We start from the raw sequence: 17,443 nt of genomic DNA on the forward strand, positions 1-17,443 counted from the left end.
ACACTCAATAACAATCCCCGATCCCCTCACACACAAAATAAACAGTGTCAATAACAATCCCCGATACCTCACACACAGAAAATAAACAGTGTCAATAACAATCCCCGACCCCTCACACACAGAAAATAAACAGTGTCAATAACAATCCCCGACCCCTCCCACACAGAAAATAAACAGTGTCAATAACAATCCCCGATACCTCACACACAGAAAATAAACAGTGTCAATAACAATCCCCGACCCCTCACACACAGAAAATAAACAGTGTCAATAACAATCCCCGACCCCTCACCCACAGAAAATAAACAGTGTCAATAACAATCCCCGACCCCTCACACACAGAAAATAAACAGTGTCAATAACAATCCCCGACCCCTCACACACAGAAAATAAACAGTGTCAATAACAATCCCCGATCCCTCACACACAGAAAATAAACAGTGTCAATAACAATCCCCGACCCTCCCACCGAAAATAAACAGTGTCAATAACAATCCCCGACCCCTCACACACAGAAAATAAACAGTGTCAATAACAATCCCCGATCCCTCACCCACAGAAAATAAACAGTGTCAATAACAATCCCCTATCCCTTACCCACAGAAAATAAACAGTGTCAATAACAATCCCCGATCCCCTCACACACAGAAAATAAACAGTGTCAATAACAATCCCCGATCCCTCACACACAGAAAATAAACAGTGTCAATAACAATCCCCGATCCCTCACACACAGAAAATAAACAGTGTCAATAACAATCCCTGATCCCTCACACACAGAAAATAAACAGTGTCAATAACAATCCCCGATCCCTCACACACAGAAAATAAACAGTGTCAATAACAATCCCCGATCCCTCACACACAGAAAATAAACAGTGTCAATAACAATCCCCGATCCCTCACACACAGAAAATAAACAGTGTCAATAACAATCCCTGATCCCTCACACACAGAAAATAAACAGTGTCAATAACAATCCCCGATCCCTCACACACAGAAAATAAACAGTGTCAATAACAATCCCCGATCCCTCACACACAGAAAATAAACAGTGTCAATAACAATCCCTGATCCCTCACACACAGAAAATAAACAGTGTCAATAACAATCCCCGATCCCCTCACACACAGAAAATAAACAGTGTCAATAACAATCCCCGATACCTCACACACAGAAAATAAACAGTGTCAATAACAATCCCCGACCCCTCACACACAGAAAATAAACAGTGTCAATAACAATCCCCGACCCCTCCCACACAGAAAATAAACAGTGTCAATAACAATCCCCGATACCTCACACACAGAAAATAAACAGTGTCAATAACAATCCCCGACCCTTCACACACAGAAAATAAACAGTGTCAATAACAATCCCCGATCCCTCACCCACAGAAAATAAACAGTGTCAATAACAATCCCCTACGGCTCACACACAGAAAATAAACAGTGTCAGTAACAATCCCCGATCCCTCACCCACAGAAAATAAACAGTGTCAATAACAATCCCCGATCCCTCACACACAGAAAATAAACAGTGTCAATAACAATCCCCGATCCCTCACACACAGAAAATAAACAGTGTCAATAACAATCCCCGATCCCCTCACACACAGAAAATAAACAGTGTCAATAACAATCCCCGATACCTCACACACAGAAAATAAACAGTGTCAATAACAATCCCCGACCCCTCACACACAGAAAATAAACAGTGTCAATAACAATCCCCGACCCCTCCCACACAGAAAATAAACAGTGTCAATAACAATCCCCGATACCTCACACACAGAAAATAAACAGTGTCAATAACAATCCCCGACCCTTCACACACAGAAAATAAACAGTGTCAATAACAATCCCCGATCCCTCACCCACAGAAAATAAACAGTGTCAATAACAATCCCCTACGGCTCACACACAGAAAATAAACAGTGTCAGTAACAATCCCCGATCCCTCACCCACAGAAAATAAACAGTGTCAATAACAATCCCCGACCCCTCACCCACAGAAAATAAACAGTGTCAATAACAATCTCCGATCCCTCACACACAGAAAATAAACAGTGTCAATAACAATCCCCGACCTCTCACACACAGAAAATAAACAGTGTCAATAACAATCCCCGACCCCTCACACACAGAAAATAAACAGTGTCAATAACAATCCCCGATCCCTCACACACAGAAAATAAACAGTGTCAATAACAATCCCCGACCCTCCCACTGAAAATAAACAGTGTCAATAACAATCCCCGACCCCTCACACACAGAAAATAAACAGTGTCAATAACAATCCCCTACTCCTCACACACAGAAAATAAACAGTGTCAATAACAATCTCCGATCCCTCACACACAGAAAATAAACAGTGTCAATAACAATCCCCGACCCTCCCACTGAAAATAAACAGTGTCAATAACAATCCCCGACCCCTCACACACAGAAAATAAACAGTGTCAATAACAATCCCCTACGCCTCACACACAGAAAATAAACAGTGTCAATAACAATCCCCGATCCCTCACACACAGAAAATAAACAGTGTCAATAACAATCCCCGATCCCTCACACACAGAAAATAAACAGTGTCAATAACAATCCCCGACCCCTCACACACAGAAAATAAACAGTGTCAATAACAATCCCCGACCCTCCCACAGAAAATAAACAGTGTCAGTAACAATCCCCGATCCCTCACACACAGAAAATAAACAGTGTCAATAACAATCCCCTACGGCTCACACACAGAAAATAAACAGTGTCAGTAACAATCCCCGATCCCTCACCCACAGAAAATAAACAGTGTCAATAACAATCCCCGATCCCTCACACACAGAAAATAAACAGTGTCAATAACAATCCCCGATCCCTCACACACAGAAAATAAACAGTGTCAATAACAATCCCCGATCCCCTCACACACAGAAAATAAACAGTGTCAATAACAATCCCCGATACCTCACACACAGAAAATAAACAGTGTCAATAACAATCCCCGACCCCTCACACACAGAAAATAAACAGTGTCAATAACAATCCCCGACCCCTCCCACACAGAAAATAAACAGTGTCAATAACAATCCCCGATACCTCACACACAGAAAATAAACAGTGTCAATAACAATCCCCGATCTCTCACACACAGAAAATAAACAGTGTCAATAACAATCCCCTACGGCTCACACACAGAAAATAAACAGTGTCAGTAACAATCCCCGATCCCTCACACACAGAAAATAAACAGTGTCAATAACAATCCCCGACCCCTCACCCACAGAAAATAAACAGTGTCAATAACAATCTCCGATCCCTCACACACAGAAAATAAACAGTGTCAATAACAATCCCCGACCTCTCACACACAGAAAATAAACAGTGTCAATAACAATCCACGATCCCTCACACACAGAAAATAAACAGTGTCAATAACAATCCCCGATCCCTCACACACAGAAAATAAACAGTGTCAATAACAATCCCCGACCCTCCCACTGAAAATAAACAGTGTCAATAACAATCCCCGACCCCTCACACACAGAAAATAAACAGTGTCAATAACAATCCCCTACTCCTCACACACAGAAAATAAACAGTGTCAATAACAATCTCCGATCCCTCACACACAGAAAATAAACAGTGTCAATAACAATCCCCGACCCTCCCACTGAAAATAAACAGTGTCAATAACAATCCCCGACCCCTCACACACAGAAAATAAACAGTGTCAATAACAATCCCCTACGCCTCACACACAGAAAATAAACAGTGTCAATAACAATCCCCGATCCCTCACACACAGAAAATAAACAGTGTCAATAACAATCCCCGATCCCTCACACACAGAAAATAAACAGTGTCAATAACAATCCCCGACCCCTCACACACAGAAAATAAACAGTGTCAATAACAATCCCCGACCCTCCCACAGAAAATAAACATTGTCAATAACAATCCCCGACCCCTCACACACAGAAAATAAACAGTGTCAATAACAATCCCCGATCCCTCACACACAGAAAATAAACAGTGTCAATAACAATCCCCGATCCCTCACACACAGAAAATAAACAGTGTCAATAACAATCCCCGACCCTCCCACAGAAAATAAACAGTGTCAATAACAATCCCCGATCCCTCACACACAGAAAATAAACAGTGTCAATAACAATCCCCGACCCCTCACACACAGAAAATAAACAGTGTCAATAACAATCCCCGACCCCTCACACTGAAAATAAACAGTGTCAATAACAATCCCCGATCCCTCACACACAGAAAATAAACAGTGTCAATAACAATCCCCAATCCCTCACACACAGAAAATAAACAGTGTCAATAACAATCCCCGATCCCTCACACACAGAAAATAAACAGTGTTAGTAACAATCCCCGATCCCTCACACACAGAAAATAAACAGTGTCAATAACAATCCCCGACCCTCCCACAGAAAATAAACAGTGTCAGTAACTATCCCCGATCCCTCACACACAGAAAATAAACAGTGTCAATAACAATCCCCGACCCTCCCACAGAAAATAAACAGTGTCAATAACAATCCCCGATCCCTCACACACAGAAAATAAACAGTGCCAATAACAATCCCCGATCCCTCACACACAGAAAATAAACAGTGTCAGTAACAATCCCCGACCCCTCACACACAGAAAATAAACAGTGTCAATAACAATCCCCGATCCCTCACACACAGAAAATAAACAGTGTCAATAACAATCCCCGATCCCTCACACACAGAAAATAAACAGTGTCAATAACAATCCCCGATCCCTCACACGCAGAAAATAAACGGTGTCAATAACAATCCCCGATCCCTCACACACAGAAAATAAACAGTGTCAATAACAATCCCCGATCCCTCACACACAGAAAATAAACAGTGTCAGTAACAATCCCCGATCCCTCACACACAGAAAATAAACAGTGTCAATAACAATCCCCGTTCCCTCACACACAGAAAATAAACAGTGTCAGTAACAATCCCCGATCCCTCACACACAGAAAATAAACAGTGTCAATAACAATCCCCGATCCCTCACCCACAGAAAATAAACAGTGTCAGTAACAATCCCCGATCCCTCACACACAGAAAATAAACAGTGTCAATAACAATCCCCGATCCCTCACACACAGAAAATAAACAGTGTCAGTAACAATCCCCGATCCCTCACACACAGAAAATAAACAGTGTCAATAACAATCCCCGATCCCTCACACACAGAAAATAACCAGTGTCAATAACAATCCCCGATCCCTCACACACAGAAAATAAACAGTGTCAATAACAATCCCCGATCCCTCACACACAGAAAATAAACAGTGTCAATAACAATCCCCGATCCCTCACACACAGAAAATAAACAGTGTCAGTAACAATCCCCGATCCCTCACACACAGAAAATAAACAGTGTCAATAACAATCCCCGATCCCCTCACACACAGAAAATAAACAGTGTCAATAACAATCCCCGATCCCTCACACACAGAAAATAAACAGTGTCAATAACAATCCCCGATCCCTCACACACAGAAAATAAACAGTGTCAATAACAATCCCCGATCCCCTCATACACAGAAAATAAACAGTGTCAATAACAATCCCCGATACCTCACACACAGAAAATAAACAGTGTCAATAACAATCCCCGACCCCTCACACACAGAAAATAAACAGTGTCAATAACAATCCCCGACCCCTCCCACACAGAAAATAAACAGTGTCAATAACAATCCCCGATACCTCACACACAGAAAATAAACAGTGTCAATAACAATCCCCGACCCCTCACACACAGAAAATAAACAGTGTCAATAACAATCCCCGATCCCTCACCCACAGAAAATAAACAGTGTCAATAACAATCCCCTACGGCTCACACACAGAAAATAAACAGTGTCAGTAACAATCCCCGATCCCTCACCCACAGAAAATAAACAGTGTCAATAACAATCCCCGACCCCTCACCCACAGAAAATAAACAGTGTCAATAACTATCTCCGATCCCTCACACACAGAAAATAAACAGTGTCAATAACAATCCCCGACCTCTCACACACAGAAAATAAACAGTGTCAATAACAATCCCCGACCCCTCACACACAGAAAATAAACAGTGTCAATAACAATCCCCGATCCCTCACACACAGAAAATAAAGTGTCAATAACAATCCCCGATCCTCCCACTGAAAATAAACAGTGTCAATAACAATCCCCGACCCCTCACACACAGAAAATAAACAGTGTCAATAACAATCCCCGATCCCTCACACACAGAAAATAAACAGTGTCAATAACAATCCCCGATCCCTCACACACAGAAAATAAACAGTGTCAATAACAATCCCCGATCCCTCACACACAGAAAATAAACAGTGTCAATAACAATCCCCGATCCCTCACACACAGAAAATAAACAGTGTCAGTAACAATCCCCGATCCCTCACACACAGAAAATAAACAGTGTCATTAACAATCCCCGATCCCTCACACACAGAAAATAAACAGTGTCAGTAACAATCCCCGATCCCTCACACACAGAAAATAAACAGTGTCAATAACAATCCCCGACCACTCACACACAGAAAATAAACAGTGTCAATAACAATCCCCGATCCCTCACACACAGAAAATAAACAGTGTCAGTAACAATCCCCGATCCCTCACACACAGAAAATAAACAGTGTCAATAACAATCCCCGATCCCTCACCCACAGAAAATAAACAGTGTCAGTAACAATCCCCGAACCCTCACACACAGAAAATAAACAGTGTCAATAACAATCCCCGATCCCTCACACACAGAAAATAAACAGTGTCAGTAACAATCCCCGATCCCTCACACACAGAAAATAAACAGTGTCAATAACAATCCCCGATCCCTCACACACAGAAAATAAACAGTGTCAATAACAATCCCCGATCCCTCACACACAGAAAATAAACAGTGTCAATAACAATCCCCGATCCCTCACACACAGAAAATAAACAGTGTCAATAAGAATCCCCGATCCCTCACACACAGAAAATAAACAGTGTCAGTAACAATCCCCGATCCCTCACACACAGAAAATAAACAGTGTCAATAACAATCCCCGATCCCTCACACACAGAAAATAAACAGTGTCAGTAACAATCCCCGATCCCTCACACACAGAAAATAAACAGTGTCAGTAACAATCCCCGATCCCTCACACACAGAAAATAAACAGTGTCAGTAACAATCCCCGATCCCTCACACACTGAAAATAAACAGTGTCAATAACAATCCCCGACCCCTCACACACAGAAAATAAACAGTGTCAATAACAATCCCCTACTCCTCACACACAGAAAATAAACAGTGTCAATAACAATCTCCGATCCCTCACACACAGAAAATAAACAGTGTCAATAACAATCCCCGACCCTCCCACTGAAAATAAACAGTGTCAATAACAATCCCCGACCCCTCACACACAGAAAATAAACAGTGTCAATAACAATCCCCTACGCCTCACACACAGAAAATAAACAGTGTCAATAACAATCCCCGATCCCTCACACACAGAAAATAAACAGTGTCAATAACAATCCCCGATCCCTCACACACAGAAAATAAACAGTGTCAATAACAATCCCCGACCCCTCACACACAGAAAATAAACAGTGTCAATAACAATCCCCGACCCTCCCACAGAAAATAAACATTGTCAATAACAATCCCCGACCCCTCACACACAGAAAATAAACAGTGTCAATAACAATCCCCGATCCCTCACACACAGAAAATAAACAGTGTCAATAACAATCCCCGATCCCTCACACACAGAAAATAAACAGTGTCAATAACAATCCCCGACCCTCCCACAGAAAATAAACAGTGTCAATAACAATCCCCGATCCCTCACACACAGAAAATAAACAGTGTCAATAACAATCCCCGATCCCTCACCCACAGAAAATAAACAGTGTCAATAACAATCCCCGACCCCTCACACACAGAAAATAAACAGTGTCAATAACATTCCCCGACCCCTCACACACAGAAAATAAACAGTGTCAATAACAATCCCCGACCCCTCACACTGAAAATAAACAGTGTCAATAACAATCCCCGATCCCTCACACACAGAAAATAAACAGTGTCAATAACAATCCCCAATCCCTCACACACAGAAAATAAACAGTGTCAATAACAATCCCCGATCCCTCACACACAGAAAATAAACAGTGTCAGTAACAATCCCCGATCCCTCACACACAGAAAATAAACAGTGTCAATAACAATCCCCGATCCCTCACACACAGAAAATAAACAGTGTCAATAACAATCCCCGATCCCTCACACACAGAAAATAAACAGTGTCAGTAACAATCCCCGATCCCTCACACACAGAAAATAAACAGTGTCAATAACAATCCCCGATCCCCTCACACACAGAAAATAAACAGTGTCAGTAACAATCCCCGATCCCTCACCCACAGAAAATAAACAGTGTCAATAACAATCCCCGACCCCTCACCCACAGAAAATAAACAGTGTCAATAACAATCCCCGATACCTCACACACAGAAAATAAACAGTGTCAATAACAATCCCCGACCCTCCCACTGAAAATAAACAGTGTCAATAACAATCCCCGACCCCTCACACACAGAAAATAAACAGTGTCAATAACAATCCCCTACGCCTCACACACAGAAAATGAACAGTGTCAATAACAATCCCCGATCCCTCACACACAGAAAATAAACAGTGTCAATAACAATCCCCGATCCCTCACACACAGAAAATAAACAGTGTCAATAACAATCCCCGACCCCTCACACACAGAAAATAAACAGTGTCAATAACAATCCCCGACCCTCCCACAGAAAATAAACATTGTCAATAACAATCCCCGTCCCCTCACACACAGAAAATAAACAGTGTCAATAACAATCCCCGATCCCTCACACACAGAAAATAAACAGTGTCAATAACAATCCCCGATCCCTCACACACAGAAAATAAGCAGTGTCAATAACAATCCCCGACCCTCCCACAGAAAATAAACAGTGTCAATAACAATCCCCGATCCCTCACACACAGAAAATAAACAGTGTCAATAACAATCCCCGATCCCTCACCCACAGAAAATAAACAGTGTCAATAACAATCCCCGACCCCTCACACACAGAAAATAAACAGTGTCAATAACAATCCCCGACCCCTCACACACAGAAAATAAACAGTGTCAATAACAATCCCCGACCCCTCACACACTGAAAATAAACAGTGTCAATAACAATCCCCGATCCCTCACACACAGAAAATAAACAGTGTCAATAACAATCCCCAATCCCTCACACACAGAAAATAAACAGTGTCAATAACAATCCCCAATCCCTCACACACAGAAAATAAACAGTGTCAGTAACAATCCCCGATCCCTCACACACAGAAAATAAACAGTGTCAATAACAATCCCCGACCCTCCCACAGAAAATAAACAGTGTCAATAACAATCCCCGACCCCTCACACTGAAAATAAACAGTGTCAATAACAATCCCCGATCCCTCACACACAGAAAATAAACAGTGTCAATAACAATCCCCAATCCCTCACACACAGAAAATAAACAGTGTCAATAACAATCCCCGATCCCTCACACACAGAAAATAAACAGTGTCAGTAACAATCCCCGATCCCTCACACACAGAAAATAAACAGTGTCAATAACAATCCCCGATCCCTCACACACAGAAAATAAACAGTGTCAATAACAATCCCCGATCCCTCACACACAGAAAATAAACAGTGTCAGTAACAATCCCCGATCCCTCACACACAGAAAATAAACAGTGTCAATAACAATCCCCGATCCCCTCACACACAGAAAATAAACAGTGTCAGTAACAATCCCCGATCCCTCACCCACAGAAAATAAACAGTGTCAATAACAATCCCCGACCCCTCACCCACAGAAAATAAACAGTGTCAATAACAATCCCCGATACCTCACACACAGAAAATAAACAGTGTCAATAACAATCCCCGACCCTCCCACTGAAAATAAACAGTGTCAATAACAATCCCCGACCCCTCACACACAGAAAATAAACAGTGTCAATAACAATCCCCTACGCCTCACACACAGAAAATGAACAGTGTCAATAACAATCCCCGATCCCTCACACACAGAAAATAAACAGTGTCAATAACAATCCCCGATCCCTCACACACAGAAAATAAACAGTGTCAATAACAATCCCCGACCCCTCACACACAGAAAATAAACAGTGTCAATAACAATCCCCGACCCTCCCACAGAAAATAAACATTGTCAATAACAATCCCCGTCCCCTCACACACAGAAAATAAACAGTGTCAATAACAATCCCCGATCCCTCACACACAGAAAATAAACAGTGTCAATAACAATCCCCGATCCCTCACACACAGAAAATAAGCAGTGTCAATAACAATCCCCGACCCTCCCACAGAAAATAAACAGTGTCAATAACAATCCCCGATCCCTCACACACAGAAAATAAACAGTGTCAATAACAATCCCCGATCCCTCACCCACAGAAAATAAACAGTGTCAATAACAATCCCCGACCCCTCACACACAGAAAATAAACAGTGTCAATAACAATCCCCGACCCCTCACACACAGAAAATAAACAGTGTCAATAACAATCCCCGACCCCTCACACACTGAAAATAAACAGTGTCAATAACAATCCCCGATCCCTCACACACAGAAAATAAACAGTGTCAATAACAATCCCCAATCCCTCACACACAGAAAATAAACAGTGTCAATAACAATCCCCAATCCCTCACACACAGAAAATAAACAGTGTCAGTAACAATCCCCGATCCCTCACACACAGAAAATAAACAGTGTCAATAACAATCCCCGACCCTCCCACAGAAAATAAACAGTGTCAGTAACAATCCCCGATCCCTCACACACAGAAAATAAACAGTGTCAGTAACAATCCCCAATCCCTCACACACAGAAAATAAACAGTGTCAATAACAATCCCCGATCCCTCACACACAGAAAATAAACAGTGTCAATAACAATCCCCGATCACTCACACACAGAAAATAAACAGTGTCAATAACAATCCCCGATCCCTCACACACAGAAAATAAACAGTGTCAATAACAATCCCCGATCCCTCACACACAGAAAATAAACAGTGTCAATAACAATCCCCGATCCCTCACACACAGAAAATAAACAGTGTCAGTAACAATCCCCGATCCCTCACACACAGAAAATAAACAGTGTCAATAACAATCCCCGACCCCTCACACACAGAAAATAAACAGTGTCAGTAACAATCCCCGATCCCTCACACACAGAAAATAAACAGTGTCAATAACAATCCCCGACCCCTCACACACAGAAAATAAACAGTGTCAATAACAATCCCCGATCCCTCACACACAGAAAATAAACAGTGTCAGTAACAATCCCCGATCCCTCACACACAGAAAATAAACAGTGTCAATAACAATCCCCGATCCCTCACCCACAGAAAATAAACAGTGTCAGTAACAATCCCCGATCCCTCACACACAGAAAATAAACAGTGTCAATAACAATCCCCGATCCCTCACACACAGAAAATAAACAGTGTCAGTAACAATCCCCGATCCCTCACACACAGAAAATAAACAGTGTCAATAACAATCCCCGATACCTCACACACAGAAAATAAACAGTGTCAATAACAATCCCCGATCCCTCACACACAGAAAATAAACAGTGTCAATAACAATCCCCGATCCCTCACACACAGAAAATAAACAGTGTCAATAACAATCCCCGACCCCTCACACACAGAAAATAAACAGTGTCAATAACAATCCCCGACCCTCCCACAGAAAATAAACAGTGTCAATAACAATCCCCGACCCCTCACACACAGAAAATAAACAGTGTCAATAACAATCCCCGACCCCTCACACACTGAAAATAAACAGTGTCAATAACAATCCCCGACCCTCCCACAGAAAATAAACAGTGTCAATAACAATCCCCGATCCCTCACACACAGAAAATAAACAGTGTCAATAACAATCCCCGATCCCTCACACACAGAAAATAAACAGTGTCAATAACAATCCCCGATCCCTCACACACAGAAAATAAACAGTGTCAATAACAATCCCCGACCCCTCACACACAGAAAATAAACAGTGTCAATAACAATCCCCGATCCCTCACACACAGAAAATAAACAGTGTCAATAACAATCCCCGATCCCTCACACACAGAAAATAAACAGTGTCAATAACAATCCCCGACCCCTCACACACTGAAAATAAACAGTGTCAATAACAATACCCGACCCTCCCACAGAAAATAAACAGTGTCAATAACAATCCCCGATCCCTCACACACAGAAAATAAACAGTGTCAATAACAATCCCCGATCCCTCACACACAGAAAATAAACAGTGTCAATAACAATCCCCGATCCCTCACACACAGAAAATAAACAGTGTCAATAACAATCCCCGACCCCTCACACACAGAAAATAAACAGTGTCAATAACAATCCCCGATCCCTCACACACAGAAAATAAACAGTGTCAATAACAATCCCCGACCCCTCACACACTGAAAATAAACAGTGTCAATAACAATCCCCGACCCTCCCACAGAAAATAAACAGTGTCAATAACAATCCCCGATCCCTCACACACAGAAAATAAACAGTGTCAATAACAATCCCCGATCCCTCACACACAGAAAATAAACAGTGTCAATAACAATCCCCGATCCCTCACACACAGAAAATAAACAGTGTCAATAACAATCCCCGACCCCTCACACACAGAAAATAAACAGTGTCAATAACAATCCCCGATCCCTCACACACAGAAAATAAACAGTGTCAATAACAATCCCCGATCCCTCACACACAGAAAATAAACAGTGTCAATAACAATCCCCGACCCCTCACACACTGAAAATAAACAGTGTCAATAACAATCCCCGACCCTCCCACAGAAAATAAACAGTGTCAATAACAATCCCCGATCCCTCACACACAGAAAATAAACAGTGTCAATAACAATCCCCGATCCCTCACACACAGAAAATAAACAGTGTCAATAACAATCCCCGATCCCTCACACACATAAAATAAACAGTGTCAATAACAATCCCCGACCCCTCACACACAGAAAATAAACAGTGTCAATAACAATCACCGACCCTCCCACAGAAAATAAACAGTGTCAATAACAATCCCCGATCCCTCACACACAGAAAATAAACAGTGTCAATAACAATCCCCGACCCCTCACACACAGAAAATAAACAGTGTCAATAACAATCCCCGATCCCTCACACACAGAAAATAAACAGTGTCAATAACAATCCCCGACCTCTCACACACAGAAAATAAACAGTGTCAATAACAATCCCTGACCCTCAAACACTGAAAATAAACAGTGTCAATAACAATCCCCGACCCCTCACACACAGAAAATAAACAGTGTCAATAACAATCCCCGACCCCTCACACTGAAAATAAACAGTGTCAGTAACAATCCCCGATCCCTCACCCACAGAAAATAAACAGTGTCAATAACAATCCCCGACCCCTCACCCACAGAAAATAAACAGTGTCAATAACAATCCCCGATACCTCACACACAGAAAATAAACAGTGTCAATAACAATCCCCGACCCTCCCACTGAAAATAAACAGTGTCAATAACAATCCCCGACCCCTCACACACAGAAAATAAACAGTGTCAATAACAATCCCCTACGCCTCACACACAGAAAATGAACAGTGTCAATAACAATCCCCGATCCCTCACACACAGAAAATAAACAGTGTCAATAACAATCCCCGATCCCTCACACACAGAAAATAAACAGTGTCAATAACAATCCCCGACCCCTCACACACAGAAAATAAACAGTGTCAATAACAATCCCCGACCCTCCCACAGAAAATAAACATTGTCAATAACAATCCCCGTCCCCTCACACACAGAAAATAAACAGTGTCAATAACAATCCCCGATCCCTCACACACAGAAAATAAACAGTGTCAATAACAATCCCCGATCCCTCACACACAGAAAATAAGCAGTGTCAATAACAATCCCCGACCCTCCCACAGAAAATAAACAGTGTCAATAACAATCCCCGATCCCTCACACACAGAAAATAAACAGTGTCAATAACAATCCCCGATCCCTCACCCACAGAAAATAAACAGTGTCAATAACAATCCCCGACCCCTCACACACAGAAAATAAACAGTGTCAATAACAATCCCCGACCCCTCACACACAGAAAATAAACAGTGTCAATAACAATCCCCGACCCCTCACACACTGAAAATAAACAGTGTCAATAACAATCCCCGATCCCTCACACACAGAAAATAAACAGTGTCAATAACAATCCCCAATCCCTCACACACAGAAAATAAACAGTGTCAATAACAATCCCCAATCCCTCACACACAGAAAATAAACAGTGTCAGTAACAATCCCCGATCCCTCACACACAGAAAATAAACAGTGTCAATAACAATCCCCGACCCTCCCACAGAAAATAAACAGTGTCAGTAACAATCCCCGATCCCTCACACACAGAAAATAAACAGTGTCAGTAACAATCCCCAATCCCTCACACACAGAAAATAAACAGTGTCAATAACAATCCCCGATCCCTCACACACAGAAAATAAACAGTGTCAATAACAATCCCCGATCACTCACACACAGAAAATAAACAGTGTCAATAACAATCCCCGATCCCTCACACACAGAAAATAAACAGTGTCAATAACAATCCCCGATCCCTCACACACAGAAAATAAACAGTGTCAATAACAATCCCCGATCCCTCACACACAGAAAATAAACAGTGTCAGTAACAATCCCCGATCCCTCACACACAGAAAATAAACAGTGTCAATAACAATCCCCGACCCCTCACACACAGAAAATAAACAGTGTCAGTAACAATCCCCGATCCCTCACACACAGAAAATAAACAGTGTCAATAACAATCCCCGACCCCTCACACACAGAAAATAAACAGTGTCAATAACAATCCCCGATCCCTCACACACAGAAAATAAACAGTGTCAGTAACAATCCCCGATCCCTCACACACAGAAAATAAACAGTGTCAATAACAATCCCCGATCCCTCACCCACAGAAAATAAACAGTGTCAGTAACAATCCCCGATCCCTCACACACAGAAAATAAACAGTGTCAATAACAATCCCCGATCCCTCACACACAGAAAATAAACAGTGTCAGTAACAATCCCCGATCCCTCACACACAGAAAATAAACAGTGTCAATAACAATCCCCGATACCTCACACACAGAAAATAAACAGTGTCAATAACAATCCCCGATCCCTCACACACAGAAAATAAACAGTGTCAATAACAATCCCCGATCCCTCACACACAGAAAATAAACAGTGTCAATAACAATCCCCGACCCCTCACACACAGAAAATAAACAGTGTCAATAACAATCCCCGACCCTCCCACAGAAAATAAACAGTGTCAATAACAATCCCCGACCCCTCACACACAGAAAATAAACAGTGTCAATAACAATCCCCGACCCCTCACACACTGAAAATAAACAGTGTCAATAACAATCCCCGACCCTCCCACAGAAAATAAACAGTGTCAATAACAATCCCCGATCCCTCACACACAGAAAATAAACAGTGTCAATAACAATCCCCGATCCCTCACACACAGAAAATAAACAGTGTCAATAACAATCCCCGATCCCTCACACACAGAAAATAAACAGTGTCAATAACAATCCCCGACCCCTCACACACAGAAAATAAACAGTGTCAATAACAATCCCCGATCCCTCACACACAGAAAATAAACAGTGTCAATAACAATCCCCGATCCCTCACACACAGAAAATAAACAGTGTCAATAACAATCCCCGACCCCTCACACACTGAAAATAAACAGTGTCAATAACAATACCCGACCCTCCCACAGAAAATAAACAGTGTCAATAACAATCCCCGATCCCTCACACACAGAAAATAAACAGTGTCAATAACAATCCCCGATCCCTCACACACAGAAAATAAACAGTGTCAATAACAATCCCCGATCCCTCACACACAGAAAATAAACAGTGTCAATAACAATCCCCGACCCCTCACACACAGAAAATAAACAGTGTCAATAACAATCCCCGATCCCTCACACACAGAAAATAAACAGTGTCAATAACAATCCCCGACCCCTCACACACTGAAAATAAACAGTGTCAATAACAATCCCCGACCCTCCCACAGAAAATAAACAGTGTCAATAACAATCCCCGATCCCTCACACACAGAAAATAAACAGTGTCAATAACAATCCCCGATCCCTCACACACAGAAAATAAACAGTGTCAATAACAATCCCCGATCCCTCACACACAGAAAATAAACAGTGTCAATAACAATCCCCGACCCCTCACACACAGAAAATAAACAGTGTCAATAACAATCCCCGATCCCTCACACACAGAAAATAAACAGTGTCAATAACAATCCCCGATCCCTCACACACAGAAAATAAACAGTGTCAATAACAATCCCCGACCCCTCACACACTGAAAATAAACAGTGTCAATAACAATCCCCGACCCTCCCACAGAAAATAAACAGTGTCAATAACAATCCCCGATCCCTCACACACAGAAAATAAACAGTGTCAATAACAATCCCCGATCCCTCACACACAGAAAATAAACAGTGTCAATAACAATCCCCGATCCCTCACACACATAAAATAAACAGTGTCAATAACAATCCCCGACCCCTCACACACAGAAAATAAACAGTGTCAATAACAATCACCGACCCTCCCACAGAAAATAAACAGTGTCAATAACAATCCCCGATCCCTCACACACAGAAAATAAACAGTGTCAATAACAATCCCCGACCCCTCACACACAGAAAATAAACAGTGTCAATAACAATCCCCGATCCCTCACACACAGAAAATAAACAGTGTCAATAACAATCCCCGACCTCTCACACACAGAAAATAAACAGTGTCAATAACAATCCCTGACCCTCAAACACTGAAAATAAACAGTGTCAATAACAATCCCCGACCCCTCACACACAGAAAATAAACAGTGTCAATAACAATCCCCGACCCCTCACACTGAAAATAAACAGTGTCAATAACAATCCCCGATCCCTCACACACAGAAAATAAACAGTGTCAATAACAATCCCCAATCCCTCACACACAGAAAATAAACAGTGTCAATAACAATCCCCAATCCCTCACACACAGAAAATAAACAGTGTCAGTAACAATCCCCGATCCCTCACACACAGAAAATAAACAGTGTCAATAACAATCCCCGACCCTCCCACAGAAAATAAACAGTGTCAGTAA

Source organism: Hemitrygon akajei, chromosome 21 (assembly GCF_048418815.1).
Source record: "Hemitrygon akajei chromosome 21, sHemAka1.3, whole genome shotgun sequence".
NCBI classification, from domain to species: domain Eukaryota; kingdom Metazoa; phylum Chordata; class Chondrichthyes; order Myliobatiformes; family Dasyatidae; genus Hemitrygon; species Hemitrygon akajei.